The sequence below is a fragment of the Rhinolophus sinicus genome, chromosome 11, assembly GCF_057876585.1.
Source record: "Rhinolophus sinicus isolate RSI-liver-muscle chromosome 11, RSI-T2T, whole genome shotgun sequence".
NCBI classification, from domain to species: domain Eukaryota; kingdom Metazoa; phylum Chordata; class Mammalia; order Chiroptera; family Rhinolophidae; genus Rhinolophus; species Rhinolophus sinicus.
This window is the reverse complement of record NC_142511.1, coordinates 4,310,448-4,338,372: the sequence shown is the minus strand read 5'-3', so window position 1 is coordinate 4,338,372 and position 27,925 is coordinate 4,310,448. Positions and strand designations below refer to the sequence as shown.

The following is a 27,925-nucleotide window of genomic DNA, read 5'->3' as shown; positions in this document are numbered from 1 at the left end:
AAAATATTTGGGGAGAGATAAAGTCTGATTCAAGTATTAGTAGGGAGCTCTGCATTAGGTGGTTTTCATAGATTTTTTTCCTATAAATTTTTCATCGTGGCCAAAAACTTTGCAAATTTTACTTTGATGTAGCACCATCAGAACTTATATTTCACAATTCACCTTGCTGCTTTCATTGATTGATTTGTTTCATGTTCTACCATAATTTCAACAATTGTTTTATCGTTTGTCTCCTCTAGAGTTTTAGCCTATCACTTGAGGACAGTGGGGAAGGGGTGTGACTATATTATAACACAGTGCCTGGCATGTAGTTGACATGATCATTCAGCAGGGCAGGGAAGGCATTGGTTCCCTGTGCCCTCTGTCTAGACGTTTCTCCTGCCAGTCTTCCCCATGTCACATAGCTGTCCCCCGCCTGTGTAGAGGCAGAAACACAGAAATAATCATTCAATTTGACGGCACACAGACAGAGTGAAAAATAATTCACCTGGACAGATAAAAGATGAGGTGATGATGGGGAGGAAACTCTGTGAAGACTGGAAAGAAAAGCGGTAAAGGGAATATAATGGACTGGTTACTCCATTTTCTGGCTCTTCCATGCCTCCTATGAAGGTTTCTCAGCAAATTTCATTTACACATCTGATAGCATTTTCACTTTGAGTCTTGGCCCTGAGTGAAAGTCTGGAAAAGCTATTTAGACGTTCGCTCTTCCTCCAGCACCCCCACATGCACACAGAGAAACCCATACACAGACACAAATGGCACACCCACAGAGAAGCCACATGTGCACCTACGAGAACACATGGACAGACAGACAGTGAGAAGACCCCGTGGCAGCCAGAACCACTCCAGCCACAGATGCCTTCTGCTGCTGCTCTGTCACACCCACACAAACACCCTCATGCAGATGCCACAGCCCTTACATACTCAGCTGTGACTTTCCTCCTACGTGCCCTATTGGAACCCACAACTGTCTCTCATTAGAATTTCCCACTAGTCAAACTTCTCTCTGTGCAGCCTCATGAAAACTCAACTCCTGAGTTGCTGCAAACATCTGAGAAGGGAAGAGAAATAAACTACAACTCACTAGACACCTGGGAACACTGGAATTTGCAAAGCTGGGTGGAAAGGCTGTCAGGGCTAGTAGTACCCCCCACCCCCCGCCACACACACACACACACACACACACACACACACACACACAATACATATACATACATATACACCAGATATTTCGGTAGATGAACAGCTGGGTGATCTGGAAATGGTGACAGTGCAGCGATGACTAAGGTGATGGCCACTGATACTAAAGGAAGAAGAAAATATGACCTACTATGGAAAGAAAGTGAACTTGAAAACCAAACAGACATAGATCCAAACCTAGCAATGCCATTTACTAGCTGCAAACTTGGGCGTGCTACGGAATCTCTGAGTACCCGTTTACTCAAAAATAAAACTAGGTTTAAGTATTGTTGTGAGGATTGAATGTAATGATATATGTAAAGTGGCTATTACAGTGTGTAGCCTCATAAACATGTGTTTTATTTTTGTTGTTGAAGTTGTTCCCAAAATATCCTGTAAGCTCTCCAGGAAAAAGACAATGGCTTTAGTTTTCAGACTCTCTAATCCAAATTAGAAAGCTTACATGCTTATTCTTTCCTCAGGAATAGACTGACACTGGTAAGTGATATTTGGTGAAGGAACAAATGAATGGGCGAATAGATAAATGGCGTAACTACATCACGCCTGTTCTTAGAATCACTAACGTTTAATCCCTAATCTAGCACATAGTCCAGGCGCTAAAGGTTTCTCAGTGTGATGGGAAACAAAGCTAGAAAAAAAAATAACTCCAATGAAACGAGAGAAGTATTACAAGGTTTTATTAGAGCAGAGGGAAGTAACAAGGATTTGGGGATAGAAGAAAGATGTGGTCGAAAACTATTCATGTAACAAAAGGACTGTACCGTCTCCATTTGAGTCACGTACGGGGAGGTTATTAGAATCATTTGTGGGACTAGACTCAGTTCATTAGTGGGGGCAGAAGCTGATTGGTAGGATGTTAATAGCAAGAGGAAGATGAAGAAATGGCAACGGTCCGTCTACATTTGGGGGCAACAGAAATTGCATAGTAACTCCCCTAAGAAGTTGGCTCTAGCAATCTCTTCTTCCCATTAGCTAAATTCCATATACAAAACTAAAATGAAAACTTAAAAGTGAGCGGGAGAGAAAAAGAACGTAACTGTGGGGAGCAAGCTGTGGGGAATGCCTCTTTAGGGATCTCTGGCGATGTCCCCCTAACTGGAAAAGCAGCTTTCTGGCACCATCTGATCCAGGACCACTGCTTAAGTGGGAGCACCCAGCAGCCATCCAGAAGACGGACAGGGCGTCGTGAAGATAAAATGAGTGACTAACCTAAGGAATGACACCACAGGTTTGGGGATTGGAGAGAGGATACAAATGCCAGAATGTGGCCCAGGCCGGGCTTAATTGTTTACTTCCTCAATGCCTAAGGAGCATCTGAGCAGAGAGGCAGTTCTGGGCAGCTCCCTTTGAAACTGTAGTTTCACAAGTGAGGCGGGAAGAAGTGAGACTGGAGAATCTTCTCCAACACTCTTCAAACACTCGTTCCACCGCCCAGACCCTGACCCTGACTTTCTAACCCTTCTCTTGCACCTTTTGTCCTCGTGTTCACTGCTCTCTTCCATTAGATGCTTCTGACTTTTGCGTTTCTCTCATCCCTTGTCTCCACCTCACTGTTGTCGTTGTCAGGGCTCTATCCTGCTGCTTCGGAAACTTTGGTTCCATTGTAAAATCGAGGTCAGTGGTCCTCATCTTTCTCCATATTTCCTAAGTCACAATGATAGACAGAAAAAGGAAAAGACAACACTTGTGTGGTTCCCCCAAAATATGGAGTAAGATAGACACATCCCTGAAATCCAGGCCATGAAATGGATAGAAATGGCAGAATTCGAGCTGAGTTTTACAGGTTGAATGTGGTTCACACAGTGGCCCCTCGTCTGTCCCCAAAGGGGAGCAGGTCCTTTATCCTCAAGGCAGGTGAGCATTTTGGTTTAGAATTCTCTTCAGAAGGAGTTTTGTTTTAACTGTTGTTTGAGTGGGTTAGCTTACTGGGTGGACTAGGCTAAGGGAGCATGGTAAGTCCATTTATTACAAAGTGTGTGGGATAATAACTGGGAAAATATCTTTACTCAGATAAAGGAATGAGTAAGAATGTGTTCAGACATGTAGCTCAGCACAAGTGAACAAGTAATATAACTGAGCCGACATCAAGTCTAATGGGTAATTCGGAGGCAGCTGATTGTAGTGGACGAGAGAGCAGCATGCACAGGCAGACTCCCTGGGTTCACGTTCAGTTCTGCTGGAGCAAAGGATTGAACATCTCTGTGATTCAGTATCCACAGCCACAAGATGGAAATGAAAATACTACCGATACAGTCATCCCCCCTTATCCACGGGGCACACGTTCAAAGACCCCCGGGGGATGCCTGAAACCGCGGTAGTACCGAACCCTAGCCATACCATATTTTTTCCTGTACATGCACACCTATGAGAAAGTTTATAAGCTAGGCACAGTAAGAGATTCACAACAATAACTAATAATAAAATAGAACAATTATAATGATTCACTCTAATAAACATTCTGTGAATGCTATCTCTCTCTCTCTCGTTCTCATAACTGATCTGATAACCAATGTGGTTACTAAGTGACTAGCAGGTGAGGAGCGTATACAGCATGGGGATGCTGGACAAAGAAAGGATTCATGTCCCATATAGGACGAAGTGGGACAAGGTGAGATTTCATCACCCTGCCCTGAACAGCACTCAATTTAAAACATCCAAATTGTTTCTTTCTGGAATTTTCCATGTAATATTTTTGGATTGTGGTTGACTGTAGGTAACTGAAACTATGGAACGTGAAACTGTGGATAAGGTTGGGACTAGGGTACCAAATCCATAAAGAAGACTAATGAGAAGATTAAATGAGTTAATACAAAGACTTTAGAACAGTATCCCACACACTGTAACATTTATTTAACATAAGTTAACATTTAATTGTGAATTAAGAGTCAAACTGAAAATGAACAGTTAACTGTTAATTTAAGTACCTAACACTATATTCTCTAATAGTATTATTTTAAAATTTTAGCCTCCAATAATATATTCCATATAGCATGATATATCTCATATAGTTCATAGTACAATAGAACATTTTTAAGTGTCAGTTTTTTAAGCCATATTTCTCATAAACTTTAAAATTTTTAAATCTAAATGTTTCTTTTCAATGTAGCATTTGGTAGATGCTGTTTGTCTTTGCCCAAATATCCAAAAATATAAACAGAATATGTTTGGTTTTTATAAAAGGAAATAAAATGAGGTTAACATTGAAAATGAAAAGCAGATTTCTTTTTAAACTTGGCTTTAGATAAATACACATGCTATAGTTTCCCACAATAAAACAGAGTCAGTGTTTTGGGGGACACTGGTATCCTGAGCATTAGATTTAATTAATGAAATTTAAAAATTCAGACCCTTAACCTCTACCATGGTTAAAGTGTGACCTTAATTAAACTGGCAATCAATCCATCCCTGCCTTCACTTGGTAAATGCCCAGGTGACACTGAACCAGTTAACTCTGGATACAAGTAACATATCTCTCACCACCATCACTTTTCAATGCTCCCTTGTCCACACACACATGTGTACACACAGACACATACACGTCCACATCAGTTAGGAATGCTTTCAGTAGCAGAAAACATAACAGCGGCTTAAGTACCTATGGGATGGTTGTTTTCATATAGCAAAATACCTGCAGGTAAATGGCTTCTGGCATTGGGTCAGTGGCTCAACATTGTCATGGCTAATTCTCAAAGCTGTAGGATGGTTGCTTCATCATAAGTCATCACTTCAACATCCATGGCAGGAAGAAGAGGTTAATACAACGCCACTGATGTCTGTCCCTGTAGCAGAAAAGTAGAAACGTTCCTAGAAGCTCGCTTTTCCTCTACACACACACACACACACACACACACACACACACACACACCCGCACAGAGGCAACTTCCCCTTAGTTTCATCATCCAAAATTCCGTCACAGGACCACCTGCAGTTGCAAAAGAGGCTGGGAAAGTAGGGAGCAAGTTAGTTATGATGGTCTTCGATCAAACATGATTCATCATCGGGGCCTCAGCATTACCACTCTGAACCAAATCAGGGCTCTGTTACCAAGAAGAAGGAAGTGCAGCTCTTGAGGAGGTAACAAGTAAAGTCTGTCACCGTAACTTACCACTTATTGAGAGCCGATAGGTGCAAAGTACAGACCTACGTAGTCACTTTACATAGATTATATCATTTAACCTTTACAGCTCTGTAAAATAGTTATTTGTAAATGCTGTTTGCTGTCTCTTCCTTACAAGTGAAAAGCGTGAGCCTCACTAAAGTTGCAAGCACCTTGCCAAAGGTCGCATGGCTAAGAAGTGGCAGGCTGGGCCCTGAGCCCACGTCTGATTCCAAGTGCATGCTCTTTCTACAACAGCATACGGCCCATAAGCTTCTCGTCTCACCCTTGGCCTTCCCTGGTTCTGTCTGGCTGCTGCTATACCCTTGGCTCCGTACCGTCTTGATCACAAGCCTACCCCCAAAAGAGTGTAAGTCGTTTGGAATCGAGATTTGGAAGATCACACAAAGTCGCTATGTATGTCAGAATGTGGCCAGTACCATGAACAGGACAAATGACTTCCTGGTCTTTGGGGCTTCGTTTTAGTGGGGAAGAAAAGCATGAAGCATGGACACCAATGAAGGAATTTCAGATAATGGGTGACTTAGGAGAAAATGAAACCAGATCATGTAATAACGCATAAGCTCCAGGCTACTTTTGATGAGATGCCTAGAAAGGACGGAGTCCTGATTGCTAGGAGGAAATGCTAGCCTGGTCCAGTTTGGGGGAAGGAGAGCTCCAGGCATTGGGCCTAAAAAGTGCAACGGCACTGAGGCAGGAAAGTTTTATAGGTCCAGGAAGTTGGTCAGTGATGTTGGAGAACAATGGTTGAGAAAGACACGATGAAAAATGAGATCTCAGAGGAATCTGGGTTTTATTCAAAATGCAGTGGGAACTTTGACGAGTTTTATTTATTTTTTATTATTTTTTTTATTTTTTACGAGTTTTAAATAAGCCGGAATAACATGAGCCAGTGTGTTTTTTTAATCATCGCGGTAGCTGTGAGGAAGTGGCAAGGTGCATGGGAGGAAATGGAGATTTCAGTGAGGTGGTTTGGTTCGAGCAGTGCTGGGAGGGCCTGGGTAAGGACATGGTTCCAGATAGATAAGCATCGTGACACGACTTACCTTTGGGGAAACTTGTTTTCTCATTCATTCTGTTTTCTCTTGGTTTTTTTATAGTACCACTGTGTTTTATCACATTTCTATGCATGCACTCCGATGAATCAAAGAATTGTAGCCACTCCTTTCTTCTTAAATGCTTTTATAGTAAGGGCTTTAACAGGCTGGCAAAAGTCAGCCAGACATTTAGCATTTTCTCCAACTTGAACGGACTGTGTCAACAAGTCAGTCCTGAAGTAGCTGGTTCATTCATCCTCTGAATTCACAGCTCCCCCATCCTTCTGGGGGGGACGTTACAATGGTCAGTCTCCTTTCTTTTTATAAATACAGACTTCAGAGGTTGAGCCTTGCATAATTTGCCATAATGAATTATAAGCTTCTTTTTTTCTCAGAGTTCATGAAATGACTCAGGATAATAGAAGTAAGATTCTTCTAGAAACTGTGTTCTGGGGTTGATCAGTGTGTTCCTAATTGGAATTATGAGTGGAGTAAGTGAGGAGAAACACATGTCACTTTTGGATCCCTCCGTTGTAAATTCACTATGGCTGCACACTCACTCCTTCTGGAAACACCATCTTAATTGAATTGATATGGAAGCTGATAACAGTACTGGTGTTCCTTCCAGTGACATCTAGGTGGTGACTTCCAGGCCCGTCTTGTTCTGCTCTTTCATTCTCTAAACCCTGCACTGATGACTAGCCAGGCGTCCTCAGACTGTGCTTTGTGTGTCAAGTTTCAGCTTCTTAAATTATGATGGAAAGGAGATGCGTGTCACCAGAGTGAATTCTGGGTACATAATTTGAATTTTTATTTTCTCTAACTTGGGTAAAGATGACTTTATTCCCAAGGCAGAAAGGTCTGGCTGCTGTCTGGGTAACTGAACCATGGAGAGACCCAAACTGGATGACTGAGGCCCAAAGTACTCCAAGCAGGGCATCTTGGGCTCATGGAGCCGTACAGGTGTACAGATCCTGTCTTTAAGACTTTGAAGGGAAGGTCTGCATTTGGGAATCCCCAGAAGGTAGATAGCAGGCCTCCAGGTGATCAATGCAGAGTGAATGCTTTCAGTTACAATCAATATTCTGTGAAAACATCTTTGTACAACTGAGGGAAAGGAAAGAAGTCAGTAGATATGTAATGCCTTTTAAGTCCAGATAAGTTTCACTATAATAGAAACACATGCCAACTCCTTGTCTTCCGGGCCTGATAAGTCCCAGGTACCGTTGTGAAGCCAAAGCTTCGGTGCGATGACCAGGTTTCTCTGACTCCCCTGTTCTGAGTTTGTCTCAGCACCCAAAGCAGTGATTTATAAAACGTTGGGAGACGTGGGGTTTTGCTTCCAGACTTTAACCTCCAAATAAATATTAAGTGTCTCCTGGTTATTCGGGATTGTTCACCAGTATTTGGATTATCTGCATCGCCTCCTGTTAATTAAACAAACATTAAAATAAGAGAGCTGCTATTAGTTACTATGTTTCAATAGCAACAGACTGTATTAGCTTCTGTTTATCCCAGACTTCCCTCATCTAGGTCTGTGTGGCTTTTAGGTCTTCTTACAGGCTTGATAAATATGTCTGGAGCACTCAGAGTCTCAAATAACCATTAAGATTTATTCCCAGTCCATCTGACTACTGCTCATCTCTCCTCCTTCATCCCCACCCCCCCCACACACACACACATAGCAATGCTACTTACTTACTTTGTCGATTTCAAGGCAATAACAGCTCCTGTGATCCAACCATGCATCTTTCTCTTTTGGGCAAGCCCAACAAATCACCACGTGTTTCTGTGCTTCTCTCTCCTTTTATCGGTGATTTGGGGATAACCATCCTGGTCGCCTACTTTGTTTTCATGGGTTTGGAGAGGACTGACATTCGTGAAACATTGTGAACGCAGAAGAAAGCTGCTTATAAGTGCCTCGGATTACTGTTTTCCCGTGTCTTAACTGCCCTAACAGGGAGGAAAAGTCGTCACAATTCGGAAGGTTTTCTGAAAATGAGCCCCACTGCTCAAACCCTTTGATCCCTCGGTCAAACTGTCAATCTCTCGAGTACTCCGCTCTCTTATGAAATTTCCAGGCTGCTCCCCACACAATCGGTTGCCTAAGTCCTGAGAGCCAGACCCGCAAAGTGTCTCTGTGTTTTGGAAAGTTCCCTAAATAGAATGAGGTAACGATGACACCAGCACGGAGAGGGGAGGCACTACCTTGTCCTTTGCAGTCACACACGGCAGCTGGCTCTCTTTTGCCTTTCTCTGCACATCTTGTTTCCCCCCACCCCCTTCTTTCTTTATTTCCCACCCCTCTCCTCTCCTCTGTTTTCTTCTCCCTCTCCTTTCCCCTCATATACTTCCAAGCATTGGACCAGTCTTCGACATCGCCGGCTTTGCTTAGGCAAGTCAGCTATTAACCTGAGGCTGAAGGATGTTTCCAGGTTTAACTGAAGCCCAGATGGGACATCACACAACACATGTGGAGGGAAGTCCTGGTTGCCCAGAGCTCCAAGGACAGTTGTTCTCTCAGGGTTTCAGACTTTTGCTACGGGTTGCCCAGGAGGAGGTTAAAAATTGGGCTGAAAACATGTAAGAGCTCATGCCAAAGAACTGAAAACAAATAGCTGGTTTACAGTAAGGTCTTGCTAGTTTTCACTTTACTGACATATAGAATAAAAAGTCCGACTCGCTTGTGTTAATAGCAGGGTTGATTTGCTAAATTGAAATAAATATAAATCGAAAATACATTGAGGAAAACTAAAAATTTATAATTTCCTTTGGTGTAGACTCCCTCTCAATTTAATAATGTTAAAAGCCTTAAATAAATCTATGCATGGTGTTTTATTTGTTTTTTTAAAATATCAGTAAATAAGCTTATGCTTGCCAGTTTTATATTCAATTATGCGGTGTATAAAACTGACTTTTGACAGTATTTTTTACACCATTTCCCGTCTGTTTTATAAAGTCTTATTTAAATATCGCTCTTAGTTGGGTATTATTAATATTCTCACTCTCCTTGTCATTGCTGTAAAATGTTTCATATGTGCCTTTACAAATGTGAGATCTTTAATCTTTTTTTGTAAAAGACACTTACTGATTTCCATATGTGATAAATCTCTTTAGAGAAAAAATGGTAATCAATATTTAAATATAAATAAATGATATTTTTATTTACTTATACATTTTATTTACTACATATATAATGAATAATAAATATCAATAAACAAAATAAATTTATACATTGAAAAAATAGTTTGCAATATATAAATTGAAATAACTAGAATTATTGAGCACACGCCTCTGTGTGAGGTTTCTGAAGTGAATCATGAACTGATTCCGAGAATTATTTGAGTGACTTTTGTCAATATAAATGAACTTAGTGCATTTTGTTTGAGAGATCCCTCTTCTATTTTCTTCTCTCATTTGTAAGTGATAGTTTAGGACATTTCATAATTAGCAGGGCCTCCTGTGTGAGAGTAATCAATGAAAGATATTTAAATATAAAAATATATTACATTGGTATAAAATTCTGAGGGGGAAGTGGAATAGAAATGCAATTTCAAGGAGAAAAGAGAAAAATGAAAAATGTCTAATTGTTAAGGAAGATATGTGTATACCTTTAAAAATAGATGGATGTGGATATATTGCTATAGATACATTTAAAAGTAGGGTGTCAGTTTCAGTTTAAAATTTCAGTTTAAATGTGCCAGGAATTATATCCTTTGAAACTACATAAATTTATGATTAAACATTTTAGTTATAAACTTTAAAATACGCAAAGAGAAACTGTAGTCCATCAAAATTCCCTTAAGGGGCATGAGAGAAACAAAGAAAGTCCCTGGTAAGGAATATCCTCCATCTTGTGAAACCTACATTCCTTACATAACTGAGAGAAGTCAAGCAGGCAGGGTAAGCATTACGATATTTTTTGTTCTTATGGGAAATAAGTCTTGTTCTTCTTCGTCCCACCTGGAGGCTTTCACTAAAAATTTTTAAAAAGGAAAAAAAAATCAAACTAGGCTGTTTCCCTCCTGGCCTACCTGGAGTTTAATTTCTGAAAATGGCAAAAAACAATAGATTCCATAGGTTACACTATGTCAAGAAGAGCTTCCAGTATTTCCAAGTGAGTGAGTTAACCTTGAGCATCCTATGTGTTCAACCAAATGCCAGTAGCCAACAAAAGGTGACACCTAGCAGCAACGTCCTAACATCCAATCTAAATGGAATCAGGTTAAAATATACATCACAGGCAGAACTGAATGAGAAAGACAAATACAGAAAGTAGTCGAAAGGATACTCATGGAAGGAAGAGACTTAGACCCAGCTCTGACACAAAGATGTGGGAGCTGATGGGATGCATGTGGTGTGTGTGTGCCCCAGCATTGCCTGCCTATCTGCTATGGATTGAATGTTTATGTCCCCCCAAAAGTCATATGTTGAAGCCCTAACCCACAGTGTGATGGTATTGAGGTAATTAGGATGCCTTTGGGAAGTAATTAAGTCAGAAGAGTAGCCCTTATGATGCCTCTTATTAGTGCCCTTATAAGAAGAAACGTAAGAGAGATTCCCTCCCTCCTTCTCTCTCTCTCTCTCTCTCTCTCTCTCTCTCTCTCTCTGTCATGTGAGGATACAACATGGAAGAAATCATTTGAAAGCCAGAAAGAGAGTTTTCAGCAGAACGCAATCACGCTGGCAGCCTGATCTCAGACTTCCCAGCCTCCAGGACTGTGAGAAATCCATGTTAGCTGTGTCAGCCCCCAGGCTGCGATGGTATTTTGTTATGGCACCTGGGCTAAGACACTGCTTACTCTCTGCATGAGGCACAGCCCAGTCTCAGTACCGAGTCTACCTGCCTGCTCTTCCTTACCCCAAGTGTTTCTGTCGATCAGTAACGTAAAACCAAGAACTGGTTTTCTCAGAATGTGTTTCTAAACCAAAACCATTGCTAAGAAACCGTAAAGCCTGAGAAGGAAACAGGGAACAATGAAGATAAAAGAAAAATAAGAAGAGAAAAAGATGCAAAGAAAAACGAAGAAACCTGGGGAAAAGTGGGAAAAATCAAAATTAAAACCTTAGGAGAATATTATCCAATCGCCACGGAAAGGAATGCTATCATTAGTTGGATAGATACGAGCAAATTAATGTTACCCTTCCTACCATTATTTTAACTCAGTCATTTATTATTCCCCCAAAACCACATTTGAAATGCCACGTATTGAGTTTTCTGAATAAACCACTGGAACAAAGTTATGGATAGTGTCTGATTTCATATCATTGACCCTTGAACAATGGGGAGCTAGGAGCGCTGACACTCCATGCAATCAAAAATCCACTTATAACTTTGACCCCTCCAAACTCTTAACTAACAACCTGCTGTTGACCAGAAGCTTTACTGATAACAGTTGATTAACACATACTTTGTATGTTACATGTATTACGTACTGTGTTGTTACAATAAAATAAGCTAGAGAGAAGCAAATGTTATTAAGAAAAATCATAAGGAAGAGAAAATACATTTATAGTATTTATGAAAACTATCCGCGTAGAAGTGGGCCCGCGCAGTTCAAACCTGCGTCGTTCAAGGGTCAACTGTATTACCGACTAAATTTCCAAGAACTAGTTTTGAGTAGACTTAGCTCCTCCTAGTGCTCCTGTAAGGTCAGGGGGAGAGTAAAACGCTGTTCTTACATTTTACCCTGGAGGAAGATTTCCAGTGATGTTCCTGCCATTTTGGCTTGTTCAGCTGCCCAGGCTCCACCCAGGGTCATGAGAGGCCACATATGTTTATGTACCATTTGCAAAAGTAAGAGATTTTAACTACAATCGTTTAAGGTCACTGTCTCTTTCCATTCTGACTTCCCCTCCAGTGAGGTGGTGTCGGACAGACAATGGATATTTGGGGGATCCTGCCAAGGGAAAATTGTATTAGGGATAGATTTAATTTGGGTTTAGTGGGCTATAATTATGGGGTTTGTACAGAGTTATTGCTAGCCAGGCTGGTGTCGAAATGGCCCTTAGGCCAACTCTTACTACCCCTTGTGTTTCTTCCCACTGTCATAGCACAGAGATGTAGGGCTGGAGGTCATACGGGAATGTGTCCTGTGGCCCCAGTGTGGGGGCTGCATGAGGCGTGGAAGAGAGAGGAAGTGTGCAATGTATGAGCCAGAACCCAGTCTGAAGGAAAGTCTTCCAGTGCTCGGTGGTCTAAGCTTTCAGTTTCTCATCCACAGTTTGGTTTTCATAGATGCCTGGTCAAGCTGGGCGTTCTCGCCTGGCAAGAATATAATGTGGTACGTGCAGTGATAAACACATGATACGAGAATGATCCGAATCCCTGAGTTTATAGAGCGCTGACTGGAAGCAGTGGTAAAGCAGTGCACATGTCTGTGTATTCGGCTACAACCGTATCCACCTAAACAATGAAAAATCAGAAAACAAATTCAATCAACAGTGGTAGAGATGAGAGACCTTGCAATTCTCTTTGTAGAAAATATTACAACATCACTTTAATATGAAGAGGCAAAGAGTAGACAGTGAAAATGTAGGACGTAAGCCTAGCGATACGTCAGGAGCTCAATTAATAAAAATGTTATTTTTCTTGATTTTGTGATATTTGTAGGACTGGTCAAATTTTTAAAATTTATTTATTTTTTTGGGGGGGTGGGGGTGGATTTCTCTTTCTAAATAAATTCTCGGTTTTTGCTTAATTCCTCCAGTTGTAGGAGCTTTATGCTTCACGAAAGCCCATTTGCTCTGCATCCTGAGCCCAATAGGTACAAAGGATCCTGCCACGTCCTGTCTCCTGTTCAAGGTGACATTCCGAGCTCTGTCTTTTGCGGGCAAGGAGCAGTTGTAGAACTGTTCTAATAATAGGAAGGAATTATGAACATGCATTTCTGTTTCTTCGACAGAGTTAAACAAGGGCTCTTACTCTGGATTTCCAGCTGCACTTAAAATGAAATAATAATGTTGGGCCAGTCTTGCCTTGCTTTAAATTAATCACTCCAGGAAGAGACATTAAACCTTTCAGACCACCAGTGTGTGTAAATACTTTGCTGCACCAGACCATACACCCTCTCTTGATTATCTGAGACACAAGGAAAGGTGAACTTAGTAAATGAGGCTGTTTTATGATCCATTTAAATAATCTGAAGAGGAAATTAATACTTTTATTACTTTCTATAAGTGAAAAACTTCCTTAAAAATCTCTAAGAGTCCTTTTTGTTATGGTGGTTAAGACTGCCTGAGCCAAAACATGGATCCAGAGAAATAACGGAAGGTTAGGGAAAGGATTCGTGGCCACACCAATCAAAATGGAATCAACAGGAAAGGCTGGAGACCAATTTGGGGCCTCGAACAGAAAATCACCTCGAACAGAGCCAAGAAAATTCATTTGATTGGAAATCAGGCTGTGACTTGAAAGAAAATATTTCGTAGTCTTTTTGAATAATATGAGTTTTTGCAGGGGCTCTTATAAGAATGGAAAGGAGGTCTGGAGAGAATGTGGGAACAGTCTGGGACCCTGCACCCCACACTGGTACCGTCAGTACTTGGTATATGAGGAACATTCTATTAGTCACTTTGCAAACACTGCCCTTCAACTTGAAGCACTCCCAACAATCCAGTAGAGGAAGTTAAAATATCCCAATTGGATAGAAAAGGAAACTAAGGTAACTTCTTGTATCTCATTTTCACCTGTTCTGCCTCAGGCAGCCTAAGCCATGCTGGCTTCCAGTCTGTTTCTGAAACATACCAAGCACAATCCAGTCTTCAAGCCTCTGAATGGACCGTTCCCTCTGCCCCGGGCACTGTCCTTTATATTTCCACATGGCTCAGTGCTCACTCCATTTCTATCTTTGTTCAGTGTCACCTTATCTGAGAGCCCCTACTCCAGAGCTCTTTGTCCCCTGTTTTATTTCTCTTTGTAGCATGTCACAGATTTTTTGTTTTCCCCTAAGTGTCCTCAAGAGCCAATGCACATTTGATGATGGAAATCAATCATTGCTAGCTGATAAGGAATGTATTGATTAGCTCTGTCCTACAAATGTGTCATACAAAAGTGGGCTTCCAGTTTGGTGCCTTGTCTATCTTACAGGAGAGGTTTTCAGACAAAGCTCATGAGTAGCTCTTAACCATCGGTACCTGCTCAACTTCTTCTAGCTTGACATTATTCCAATAATTTATGCCTTTATATAGTGGCCTTTGTATCAGTCAGGGTCCCAATAGTTATCAGGTGGCATACTCAAATTAAGACAACTCTAGGAATGCTTAAGTAACAGATTCTTTACATGGTGTATTAGCTCCCTAGGTCTGCTGGACAACAAACTAGGTGGCTTAAACAGAGAAAATGGATTGTGTCACAGTTCTGGAAGCCAGAAATCCAAAATCAGGGTGTTGGCATGCTTTGTCTCTTCTGAAGCCTGTGAGGGAGAATCTGTTCCATGCTCTTCTCCAAGCTGCTGGCAGTTTATGGCCATCTCTGGCCTCTCTTGACTCATAGATGCATCGCCCCAATCCCTACCTCCATTCTCTCTGTATGCATGTCTCGGTATCCAGATTCCCTTTTTTCTGAGGATATGGTCATACTGGATTAAGCCACTCTAATGATCTCATGTCAACTTGATCATTTGCAAAGATCCTATTTCCAAATAAGGTCCCATTCGTAAGCACTGAAGGTTAGGACTGCAACGTTTTTTAGGGGGACATGATTCAAGCCGTAACACGTGGTATGGGTGGGATGGAAGGGGCTTGCACGGTGCACTGTAGTAAACTGTAGTTAGGGCGGCAAAGCTGGTACTGCCTCCAGGCCTCAAGGATAAGCGCAGGGCTTGGGCATTAGGAGCGAAGGGGACAGTTGTGTAGAGCAGGCTGCCTCAGGAAGAGCGTTGACCTTTGGTGGAGCAACAGGAGCAGCTGCAGAAGACCCGGGAGGGAGGGAGCTGAGGTCATAAGCACCCTGACCTCATTCACTTCCCTCTTTCCAGTCTTCGGCAGGGGTTTCCCATTGGCCCAACCCAGCCAGCAGTCAGACAGCAAGGAATATTTTTGCTCTACCCCATGCAAATGGATGTTTTAGAAACACTCCTAACTTTTGATGTTTTCAGTTTGCGTCTTCTGCATTTTCAAGAGCAGTTTACCTGGAGGCTTGGTTTGCATTAGCTCTGACAATCCCTGTTTTACTTTTCTTCGTGGAGGGAAAATGCAGGGCTTACGCAGAATCGCTGGATGGGTAAGAAGAGGTTTCTGTCCTCAGTGGCACTGGCTTGCTCAGCCTTTCTGCTGACAAGATCTGCCTGGAGTCCTGGCTCCTCCATGGACGAGGTGGTTGGAAATGCCACACTTGCCAAAATGCGGTTGTGTAGAAGGAGGACTGGAGCGAAGCCAGAAAGTCAGGTGTATTGTATGCGATGTGACTTCTCCCAGAGTCTGCTCAGATCTTCAGTAAAACCGCTAACCTGATGACATTTGGGGGGAAAGTGGACTCATGATGCAGGATGCGTCAAAGCAAGGTAGAGTAAACCATGAGGAAGAGGTCTGTTAGAAATTCGCAGAAATTGTAGAGATAATCCTGAACTTGCATAAGTACCACGTTGGAATGTTATTATGATCCGACGCAGATCTCAGTCTGCAAGGGATAGTAGACCCTCAGCTGACAGTCTGGACGTGACTCCAAACCTCCAGGGATTTTCATACCTCAAAATTTTCCATTCCATTTCTTTATAATCTCTATCGTCAAGAACCTGATGTCTAAATTTAAATTCCTGTTGCTGCAATTTCATCTCAGCCAGTAGTTGTAGTAATAACCATAATAGCTGCCAGGTATGAGCCACGCAGTCAGACTGTCTGGGTTTGACTTTCAGCTAGGCTGTTTACAATCTCAGGCAAGTTACCTAAAGTCTTTAAACTACAGTTTCTTCATCCATAAAATGGGATTACCATGTCTGCGGCCACCACAGGTTGTTGTGAGTATCAAATTCATTAACATATACAAAAAAAACCCCGAAAAACCCTAGAGTACCTACGCAGAGGAGGTGCTGGATGATACTGATATCACTTCCATACGACAAGCGCTGAGCTGCCTTACAAAATCATCACAGTTAATGCTCATAATAACCCTCAGAATTAGCTGTGGTAATCTCCACTTTACACATAAGGAAATTAAGGGGCAGAAAACTTAAATAATAAAGAGTGGTTATTGTATGCAAGTTCCTGCTGCATTTATTATCGGATCAGTGTAATCATGGACAAATAAATGTGTAATGAATAAATTAATGAGTATTTCTTTCCCTCTGACCTTATACAGAAGCCAGAGCAAGGAGAGAAATAATTTTGTCTCTTCGTTCTGTAGTTTTTTTAGTGTTCACTAACACTATCTAAGTGCCAATTTCGTTAATGCTCCATGTTCTTTTTTTTTCCGGAGAAGCAATACAAATATTTATAAGAAAGAGATGTAAACTATACTGCTTCTCAAACTCCAACACCTTGACTTTTTCCTCTTGGTTCTTCTACAAGCACCCTTTGGAACTTAATCTATGCCAATTGAGACTATCAAATTAAAAATATAATCTTGCCATTTCCGAACCAAATAGCCTATACAACTCCAATAAATGACATCCACTTTTTCTTTTCTCACTAATATTATAAATTTATTATCCAAACATAATCTAATTTTTCCCAAAGAAATCCATACTCTTTTTGGCTCATGATTTCCTTACTCTCTGGGTGTTTCTATTTTTTTTCCCCCCTCAGAACGCACTTTGCTGTTCTTTAAAACTGACATTAAATTATCTCAATGCTGCTACTAAGAAAATCACTTTCTGATTCTGTCTTGGAGCTGGGTATATAATTTAAATCCTCACATGCAAGTTTTATTTAAGCCAGTCCTTGTAGATGACAAATGCTCTGCTGAGACTGTCATTTGAACATACCGATCATCAAATGTGCACATTTTCCATTTCTTGCCCACTACTGATTGCAGTCCTCCTGCATCTTCACAATTCTTTACGACCAAAGTAGTGCAAATTCTTTCTGTGGTTTGATTCAAGTGAAGAGCCAGCCTGTGGTGGCATGTTCATCGATCCATCGATGTCATGGGCTTTGAAGTGCGTTGTGCTGTCTCCCAGACCTTTCTCCCCCTTTCCACTAACTAGTCCATCTCATGTTAGTAAGAAGTAGAGTGTACACTGTAGTCTAGAGGGCATGGGAACTAAGAGTTCAGGAGTACAGATTTGGCACTGATCTTCTAGTCCCGTGTCCCATTTAGCAAAAAAATTCTTCCAAATTGTGTTTCTTCGACCTTAAATGACCATGCTGTCTTCCTATTTTCTGGAGATCATAGGCAAGTAAAGAGCTTTAACTTCCTTGGATACACACTGGAAGGTGAAGTGACAATAGACCAACTGCTCTCCTCTCCGTTGACTGACCACTCACCTGCCCAGTAGAGGGCCTTCCGTGCTGCCTCTCTCTTTACCCACCTGGGATGTTCAAGCCCGGTGGCCACTTGCTCTTCCTCAGATGCTTTCCTGCCTTGATTTCTGTGACAGCGTGTTCTCGTTTGTTTGTTTGGAAAGATAGGTTTTCTTCTGATCTTTTGGGTTTCTCCTCTTCCTCTCCTTCCTCACTGCGAGTCTTACCTAACTTTTAGACCTTTTTTCCCACATGCCACAGACGGGCACAGAAGTGAGGATAAGAGAGATGAGTGGCTTTGTCATTGTCCTCGGGTAGCTTTTAAACTGTAGACAGAGACGAACATGGCGTTAGGCAAGTGAACTTATGTGTAATCAGCCGATTCTGAGTTTCGTGAAGTATGGATGTGTTTATCCTTCTCTCCTGCTAAACTCTTGGGAAAAAACCTGTTGTATATCTTTGGTTACAATATTTCATAGTAATATTTATCTCCCCCTCTGCCTCCCGTTGGGTTGGTTTCACAACATCAGAGCATTTCAGAGCCAGCCTGTTTTCTTTTTTAACAGAGAAGTGAATGGAACCTGGAGAGATAAAACCACTTGCCACTTGCCCATGGCCAGCTGGCTTATAAGTGGCAAAGCTGGAGCAGAACCAGACCCTCTGACTCCTGCTGCTCCCACTGTCAGACCTTATAGGAGCTCTCTGTGAGCTGAATTTTCCATGTTAATCCATAAGTAACTCTATACTCCATGAGGTCATGGATTGGCATTTCCCTCCCATTCCATAGAGGGTGACAGCATGCCCTACAGATCTGAAGGGGGCGAAAAATCCACACCTCTCTTGACAGAGCAAACACATTCTTTGGGTTCCATGTCAGTTTGTAGAAGATTTGCTCTGAAAGCCGGTGACCTCGGGCCCACAGGCTGAAGAAGCGGTTCTGAGTCCATTAAAATTCATGTTCAGAGTCTGATGGATCACAGGGGAGCGGCCGTAATAAACAGCGCTCCTGAGGTCACGTGGTGCATTAACCCCCTGCTCCTCGTCACTGTGATGACTGCTCAGAGGAACAGTCCTGTGTTTCATGAGTCCTCAGCTAGAGAGGAGAGTCTATTTGGGAAAAGGATGAATGACCGCCCCCCAAGGCTGTCTGCTGCAGGAGACAGTAAAGAAAAGCAAATATTGACAGAAACCTGATAATATTTCCCTTCCAGTGGTAAAGATGACACCCAGACATCTGTGGCCAAGTAGGGAACTGGAAGAAATAAAATAGGGGAAAGGAAGGGAAGGGAAGAGGGGGGGAAAGGAGAGTAAGAGAGGGGAGGGGAGGGGGGAGAGAGAGATAGAGAGGGAGAGGAAGGAAAGAAAGAAAGAAAGAAAGAAAGAAAGAAAGAAAGAAAGAAAGAAAGAAAGAAAGAAAGAAAGAAAGAAAGAAAGAGGGAGAAAGGAATAAAAGAAAAGGAGAAAATAGCAAGAAGCAAAACTGTTTCACCAAACTGACGCCTGTCAGATAAAAGAGATTGGGACCATAAATTCCTCCCAGCGTTTCTAATGGGATTTTAATAAAGCATTTGGCCATCATCTTTTTTTCATTCCTTTAATGACATACATGCCCAAAGTGTAGCCATGGAGCCTCTGAACTCTGTATATTTCTGTAATACACAAAGAAAACAGCCGTCACATCCATTTTAAGGAACTTTTAAATACATTATAGTGAGGTCTGTAGGCTCCGGATCCAAAGGGAACTGCACAAAGCCTGTCTGTACATCATCTGTGATGGGCTTGAATTCCAGCCAAGGCAGACTTTTTTTTTTTTAAATAATAAAATAAAATACTGTGTTTTTTTAAAGGAACATTATATTTTTAAACTGGAAATAATTGCATTTTGTATCTTATGTGGCATCTGAAAGTGATTTAGTTGAACAATGTGGTTTCTGATTGGTATTTGAATTGGTTCCAGAACATTTTTCATAATAACCGTCTTAAAGATCCCAATTATCTGATCCTCTGTCCCCCCTTCCCATGGTTTCATAGGAGGTTTCCAGAGAAAAAGAGAAACCTGCAGGGGCAGGCAAGCCAAGTCACATCTAGCTAAGCAGTGTTTGCCTGCGAGGCTCAAAGGACAGGGGCTGCTTGTTATTCTGAGTTGTCCAGGATGCATTTATGACTCAATAAAGGAGGCCTCGGCATTACCAGAATAATTACTTACTCAAACAAGCCTGTAAAACCAAAGGGTTGCCCCAACTAAAAGGCAAACAGGGGACTTTTTTTCTTTTAGTGTTAACATGTAAATCTAGTAAAGTGTATTTAGATTTCTATAAAATCAGCTCTGGGTGCAAAATGGATGGTTGATTTACCAGGTGGGCAGCAGAAACCAATTCCCCAGGGTAAGAGAGGGGCTAAGGGAAAGCAGTCCTGTTAAATCTGGAAAAAAACACCAAATTCCCATCCATAAACGGACCCAGCCTCATTTGTAACATGCAGAAATGGTGGCGTGGTGGTGAGGAAAGCAGGCCCTGGAGTCAGCTGGGTCTGACTGCATCGCCACCACGATTGAAGGGTGGTAATCCAAATGCTGTGTCTCGTATGCAAAGTGGAGATAATGTCATCCCTATTTCATGTGATCCCTGGAAGAAATGAATGGAATAATATATGCGAAGGGCTTAAAACAATACTGTGTCTATGGCGGGGGGGGGGGGGAGGTACCCAATAAATGGCAGCTCTCATTATTGCAAAGAATGGAATCTTATTGCAATAAAGAGTCGCTTTTCTTATTACACATATTAACAATGAGATGAAATAGTTTTTGATCACTAAGTCTCAGCACATGGTGCTTGAGCCTATGCTAAGCATTTCAAATATTACATGACTTTTAATCGACTCAAGGTAAAATTCCTGTCTGAGGTGAAGAATCTGGCAAGTGGCAGAACTAGATATAGGGCTGGCAGATTCCACAAATAAAAATGGGGAATACCCAGCTAATTCTGGATTTCAGATAAATCAGAAATAATTTTTAGAATAAACATGTCCCAAATATTGCATGGGACATATGTGACTACCCTACCCTAACTAGAAATGAAGCCCCAAGATCTATTTTATCAAGCCCATGCTTATTTTTCTTCACCACACAAAGTTGTATGCAAAATATAACTTATTCCTTGTATATTTCATTCTCTAGTATTTTTTTCCTCCAACCAGAAGGTTTTTCAGAAACAATCCAGGTATTGTTTGTGGTTAGCAATTATCAGGGACAGCAAGATGCCAAAGGTCAATAATAAGCTGAACCAGGGCAGCTGGGCATGGGGCTGGCATACCAAGAGCTGGTACATCAAGCTGTGTGGTCTTAAAACATGTCAGTACTTATTTTCATTTATGTAAATTTACATATAGTTGGTATACAATATTATATTCGTTATATTAGTTTCAGATGTACATTTTTATTCCTTACAATGTGACCACCCTACTAAGTCTAGTAGCCATCTGTCACTGTGCTCACGTATCACAATATTATTGGCTATAGTCCCCTTCACCTTTCTCACCCCTCCCTCCACCCACTTCCCTCTGGTAACCATCCCTTTGGTCTCTCTTTCTATGAGTCTGCTTTAGTTTTGTTTTGTTTGTTCATTTGTTTTGTTTTTATAGATTCCACATATAAGTGAAACCATATGGTATTTGTCTTTCTCTGTCTGACTTACTTCATTTAGCATAATGCCTTCTAGGTCCATCCATGTTGTTGCAAAAGGCAAGATTTCATCCTTTTTATTGCTGCATAATATTCCAGTGTGTGTGTGTGTGTGTGTGTGTGTGTGTGTGTGTGTGTGTGTGTGTGTATCTTCTTTATCTACTCATCTATTGATGGACACTTAGGTTGCTTTCATATCTTGGCCATTGTAAATAGTGCTGCAGTGAATGTATCTTTTCGAATTAGTGTTAACAATTAGTGTCAGCAAAAAACAAAATGGCTGGAGGTGAGTTCAAGATGGTAGCAGAGGACAATCCTACACTCACCTCCTCCCACAGACACATGAAAGCTACAGCCACATATGGAACACTTCCCCGTGGAAAAGATCTGTAAGCCAGCTGAACAACTCCTCCTCAACAAAGGATAAAAGGACCACATTAAGAGGTGTAGGAGAGGCAGAGATATGGTCTTGCCAAAAATCCCACCTCCGGCATGAAGACCCACAGTTGGGAGGGATCTCACAAATATGGAGTTCATGCCCCACATCAGGCACCCCAACCCTTGAGACTAGCACAGAGAGACAAGGCCCCAAAATGGCTGGCTTTGCCAACCAATAGGGTTTATATCCAGAAGCCCCAAAAAGCTGTTGGAAACTGAGATTCCACTTTTACAGGACTCGTGCACAGATTCAATCACCCCAAGACCCAGCTCAAAAAGCAACAGTTTGAAAAGTGCCTAGACTATATGTGAAGGAGATTCATTTACTAATCTTAAAGCATTTGCCAAAGGAGCAGGGTCCTATTGGGGCTCTCTCTGGGAAAAGAGGCACTGGTGGGCGCAATTTTTGCACTCTCCCTCTACCTTGCTAATACCTGAGGGCATGCGCCACCCTCTATATACCCCTCACAGCCCTGCCAAAGCCTGCAGGTGTGCCCAGTCTCCACGTACTCCTGTGGCCCCACTAAAGCTGGCAGTCCACATGGGATGCCACTTGACTGGTGGCTCTGGTAGCCAGGGAGTCTTGTACTACTGGGCCCCACAAGACTGAATCAATCAGAAAGATAGTTCTGGGTAGGCTGCCACCTCCAGGTAACTGCACAGACAGACTGAAACACCCTCCACCCCCATCCTCCTGTGAAAAGGGCTCATTTATTTATCCTGGAGCTTCAGCCCGAGGGTCAGGATTCAGATTTGCCACACATCAAGAGGCTGTGGGAATGTGGGCCAAGACATAAATGCAAAAATCCTCAACAAGATATTAGCAGATTAAATTCAACAGTACATTGAAAGGATCATATACCATGACCAAGTGGGATTCATCCCAGGGATGCAAGGATGGTTCAACATCCACAACATCCAATGTGTTACACCATATTAATAAAATGAAGGATAAAGCTTATATGATCATATCAGTAGATGCAGAAAAAGCATTTGACATAATTCAACATCCACTTAAGGTAAAAAAAAAAAAAAAAAAACAGGAGAAAGAGAAGGAGAAGAAGAAGCTCTCAACAAAGTACGTGTAGAGGGAACCTACCTAAACATAGTAAAGGCCATATATGACAAACCCATAGCTAGCATGATACTCAGTGCTGAAAGCTAAAAGCTTTACCTTTAAGATCAATGAAAAAGGAGCAAAATAACATTTTATACTGAGATAAAGTATTTTTGCACCTTAACTTGCAGCTATAAATTGTATTTTTAAATGTTTAATTTTTTAATAGGATGAATTAATAGTCTGATTTATTCATTTAACAAAAATTATTGTCTTTATGTCAAGGTACTATGTAGATAGTGAATGAGCAAAAACGGACACTTACCTGTCCTCAAGGAGTTTATACTCTAGCAAAGGGACATAAAGTAATTAAATAAGCACAGAAAAATATAGAGTTACAATCACTAAGATCTGTGAAGGAAAAGTACATAGAGAGAAGAGCCTGTAAGAGGGGACTTGAGTTCTGAAAGGGCTTCCATGAAATAGTAATACCTGAGCTAATGAGAACTGAATGATGAACAGGATTTAGCCAGAAAGTATTAATGGAAAAATTAATAGTATCTGCAAAGAGCCACTGGCAGAAGGGAGCGTGGCAAGAATGAGGAACTGAAAGACCTGTTCAGCTGATGTGGAAAGATGAAACATGGGCAATATTGGGGGGTGGGCAAGGCAGATTTAACGTAATTACGGTAGACCAGTCTGCAGCCACAATAAACCCAAACATATCAGGACTCAAAACAATACATGTGTATTTCCCTCTCATGTAGCTTCCCAAGGAAATTCCAGGTTAGGGGTGGTGATGGGGAGGTCCCGGGGAATCCACTGTCAGAGACGCATGCTGATACTGCTACTCTGTCATCTTCATCGTGCATCCCAGTCACCGGGTAAGATCATGAGTAATGCACATCAGAGGTTTTTATGGGTCAGGCCTAAGAGTAGCACGATACCACTTTTGTTCACATTCCATTAGCTAAACTCGGTCACATGGTCACCCCTAACAGCAAGGGAGTCTGGGAAATGCAAAACATCTATGTCACAGGAGGAAGAGGAATGGATATTAACGGCTTGCAATCTCTACCATAAGCAGGTAGAGCCAGAAGATACAGGGGCTCAGGAGCTTTGTTAAAGAATTTTAATTTTATCTCAAGACCAGTGGAAATCCATTGAAGGCATTTAAGCTGAAAGGAGTGACATGATCACATTTGTATTTTGAACCGATGACTCCGGCAACAATTTGGAGAACAGATTAGAAGGTATCAGAATAGTTGTAGGGAGATCAGTTAAGGGGATTTCTGCAGCAATCCAGGCAAACTCATGATAACATGCAACAGGCTAGTTGGTGGTGCTCAAATGGCGAGAGGTAGACAGAAACAATAATACCAAGCAACAAAGCATTGATGACAGGCAAATATATAACAAGTCTAGTTTCTTTGTTGAACTACTTTTCACTTCTTGTTGTCCCCCTGGCTCTCCCTTGGTCTCTTTTCATGACTAGGCTCCTGGATCAGCATACAGGGAGTCAGAAAACATAGGACTTGTGTTATTGATTGATTGATTGTTTGTTTGTTTTATTCTACGTAAAATTAGGACAATAATCGCTGTACATCCTACTGCTTGGGGTTTGGTTGTTGTGAGAATCAGATGCCTGCCAAGGAGCTCACACAGACTGAACTGCACAGTGGTTTGCATGCACAGGGCGTGCTGGTGTTTGAAGTTTCTGTAATTGCTTGCTCTAACTATGTAAGGAGACATTCATCAAAGCCTTTGCACATAAAGTAAAGAGCTGCATGTTCAAAAGCCCGCTCATTCTTTTCTTGTTTTTACTGCTACCTAATATAAAAGTAAGTTTATATTCGTTAAAGTTATTTGCCTAGTATAATGGGCTAAACAAACATAAGATATATAAACTCGTTATTCAGTGTACGATTTAATTGGAGCGTTGAGAGTTCAGGGGTGGTTTTTTCTGGTGTCAAAGAGGAAGGCTGCTCAGTCCTCTCAGTGGAAATGATCTTTCTCGTGGCTACGGAGCTCTGGCTTCTCTTTTAGTCATCTCACAAGCAAAAATAGTAACAGGTTAACACTTATGAAATAGCAAGCACTCTGCTAAGTAACATATGTGTGTACATACATATATAAATAGAAATACACCCCTCACCACAGTCCTATCTACAGGGTACTGTTATTACCTTCTGCATTTTACAGGTGAGGAAACTGAGGCCCTGAGAAGCTAAGGAACTTGCCCAGAGTCACAGAGCTAGTAAATAGCTGAGGTGGAATTCAAACGCAGACACCCTGACTCCAGAGTCTGCGTTCTTTAGCCCCATCGTGTCGCCTCTTAGTCACGTACTAAATGCTGAATAAAGCTCTGTACTCTGCCCCTAACAAAACTATCCTAATTCTAGTCATTGCATTGTTTTCTCTAGAAGAATTTTCACTGACAGCATTCTGACTAAATTACTCCAAGAACTATGACTCACTTGGCCCCATAGCTATTAAAGAGAAGCTAGTAAGATAATCCCAGCTGGGTGGGGGAACTGGAAAATTCCACAACAAACTGCAGCCAGCTAGTCTTGCCCAGCAAAGGGCAGGTGGCCGCCACAAAGTTGCTCCATCGGGGTGATGAATTCCAGGGCCCACCAATGTGCAGAGCTAAGGCAGTCAGGATCCTAGCCTCCGTTTTCTCATATCCAGGAACTTGTTGGGTGATTGCAGAATAGGCAGGACATGCACTGAATCTTGGAAGTTGAATAGATGTTCATTGACTTGACAAAGGGAAGGTGATTGCAACATAGAGCAAAGGAAGCGAAAAAGAACAGAGGAAGGAGGAAGCAAGGAACAGCAACGGTGGGGAGAGGAGAGGCCAAGTCAGATTGGAGGCTGGCTGGAGTGCAGGGATTTTATTCCACGTGACACCCCCGAAGGGTTTTGAGAAAGTGGTGGTAAGTTTTGAATATTAGAGAAGATAATCAGGTTTTGGGAAAAGATTATGGTTTCAGCTTTGGACTTTCTGAGTTTGAGAAAGTCATACTGAGGGAAATCCAGTGGAGGTGTTCTGTGGACAGATGGACATGAACTCAATAGTTTTGAAGAGAGATGTGGGCCGGAAACAGATTCGGCTAACAGTTAAAGCCATGACCAGTTAGCTAGCAATGGAAGCCATGACCACAAATAAGATTTCCCAGGTGAGTAGATACAGGGAGACCAAAAGGGGTTAGATAGTAGGACCTGAAGTCCACATTCGAGGGTGGTGGACAGATGACGGGTGAGTCTCCAGGGAGTCAGGAGAGTTACATGAGCAAGGCATACGGCACCGGAGGAGGGAGCACAGAGGGTGTCGGCAAAAATTTCAGCTGTCTCAGAGGGTGACATGAGGTGAGGGCAGGAAAGGCCTTCCTGAGTTGATGGAGTGGCAGGGCCAGCTTCTCACTGCAGGAGGCGAACGTGAACGTGAGGTTTGGAACCGAAATGTGAGAGCAGAGGAGGTGTCGGGTTTCGGGGAAAGATTATGTGCACAGGACTCTGCTGAGGAAGGAGAGACAGAGGCAGCAACTGGGAGATGATTCTACGTCTGTTCCTCGGTGACCCAGTTTCTTCAAGCGACCGGGAAGGGCACTGCTGTATGCAGCCTGTTTTCCTCTGATGACCCCTCAGAACAGATAAGAGGAGTTTCATTTGGGATTCCGGCAACCTAGTTTTCAGGTGGTTTTCCAAATCCCTAGACTATGCAGCGTGACACATTGGACCCTCCTTTGGGACTCACGTCTTAATATATAATAAGAATGTATGAATGACCCAAAATGCAGGTCTCAGGGGTGTCAGGGCACACTGAGTGAACTGAGTCTTTCCATTTTTATAAACCCAGGTGATTTCACAGGCTGAGAAGACTTTTCATTGATTATTTTTATTTTCCTCTAGGGTTTATTAGTAACATTAGTTCATAATAGTCATTCAATCTCAGGGATTGTATTTAGGACGAAGCTATTCAAAGGAACCCAGCTCTATAAAGATTTCCCTACTTATTTTTCACCATGTTTAAAATTCCGTGCTTTGTTATCTTGACCCCTCCCCGTAATTCTTATGTGATCTTGGACATGTCACTTAACTTCTCAGAATCTCAGTGGCTTCATCTGTCTAAACAGGGGGCTGGTCAAGGTGCTCAGTAAAACCATATCATTCTGCACCAGAGGTCAGCAAGCCTTTTCTATAAAAAGCCAGGTAATAAACACTTTTGGCTTTGCAGGCCATATGGGCTCTGTTGCAAATACTCAGTTCTGCTGTCATTACATGAAAGCAGCCACAAATAATGTAAACAAATGAGCATGGCTGTGTTCCAATAAAACTTTATTTAAAAAAACAAACAGTGGGCTGGATTTGGTCTTTGGTAGTTTGCCAACTCCTCTTCTAAATTTTAAAATTAAGTCCTTCGATTTACAGAGTTGGCCCTCTAAAAATCACCTATTAAAATATTCATATCCCAGAAAAGGCAAATTATTCAGCTACTGTCAGCCATCACGTGGTGGGAATCAATCACAAAGTTTAACTCACATACTACAAATGAGAAAAGCAGAGAAATATGAGGTTTCCTATTTCATTGGTAAATGATCTGGTCTACTCCAAAGGGTAGGTGAGGAAAATATACTAAAAATCCAGTTCAACTTACAATTCAATTTGACCCAACAATTTAAACAATCTATTTAAGAAGTATTTAACATCTTTTTCTTAAAACTTCCCAATCTCTTTGAAAGCCTTCTTTCCCTCGGCTTAGTGACAGTGATGCAAGCATGAAAAAATAAATGACTGAGGAGGAGGAAGAGTGGAGGGATTTGTGGGACCCCAAGGTCCATAAGGCAAGAGCAGGGTCCTCACGAGCACCGCCCCCTCCTTCTGTCTCTGGGATTCCATCCTTCTCAGTGTGGGTGCTGCGTGCCCTGCAGGCATTCAACAGCTGAGGTCTGCGGCCAGGGTAACTTGCCATCTAGTGGGTCTTAGCTGGG

At 41.9% G+C, this 27,925-nt stretch overlaps 2 long non-coding RNA genes across 3 annotated transcripts in view; one reads left to right on the top strand and one right to left on the bottom strand.

Annotated features, from left to right (window-relative positions):
* Positions 1 to 27,925, top strand: part of LOC148756608 (uncharacterized) — a 157,491-nt gene that overhangs the window by 103,684 nt on the left and 25,882 nt on the right. The window lies entirely within an intron of this gene.
* On the bottom strand, positions 1,864 to 8,523 carry LOC141569346 (uncharacterized). 2 transcript variants are annotated; one of them, XR_012492883.2, is made up of 4 exons: positions 8,056 to 8,523; positions 6,367 to 7,784; positions 4,832 to 4,982; positions 1,864 to 2,847 (listed from the first exon to the last, which is right to left on the bottom strand). It is a non-coding gene; the product is annotated as an uncharacterized LOC141569346 (long non-coding RNA). The 2 variants fall into 2 exon arrangements; XR_016022806.1 differs by having other exon boundaries at positions 2,016 to 2,847; positions 8,060 to 8,523.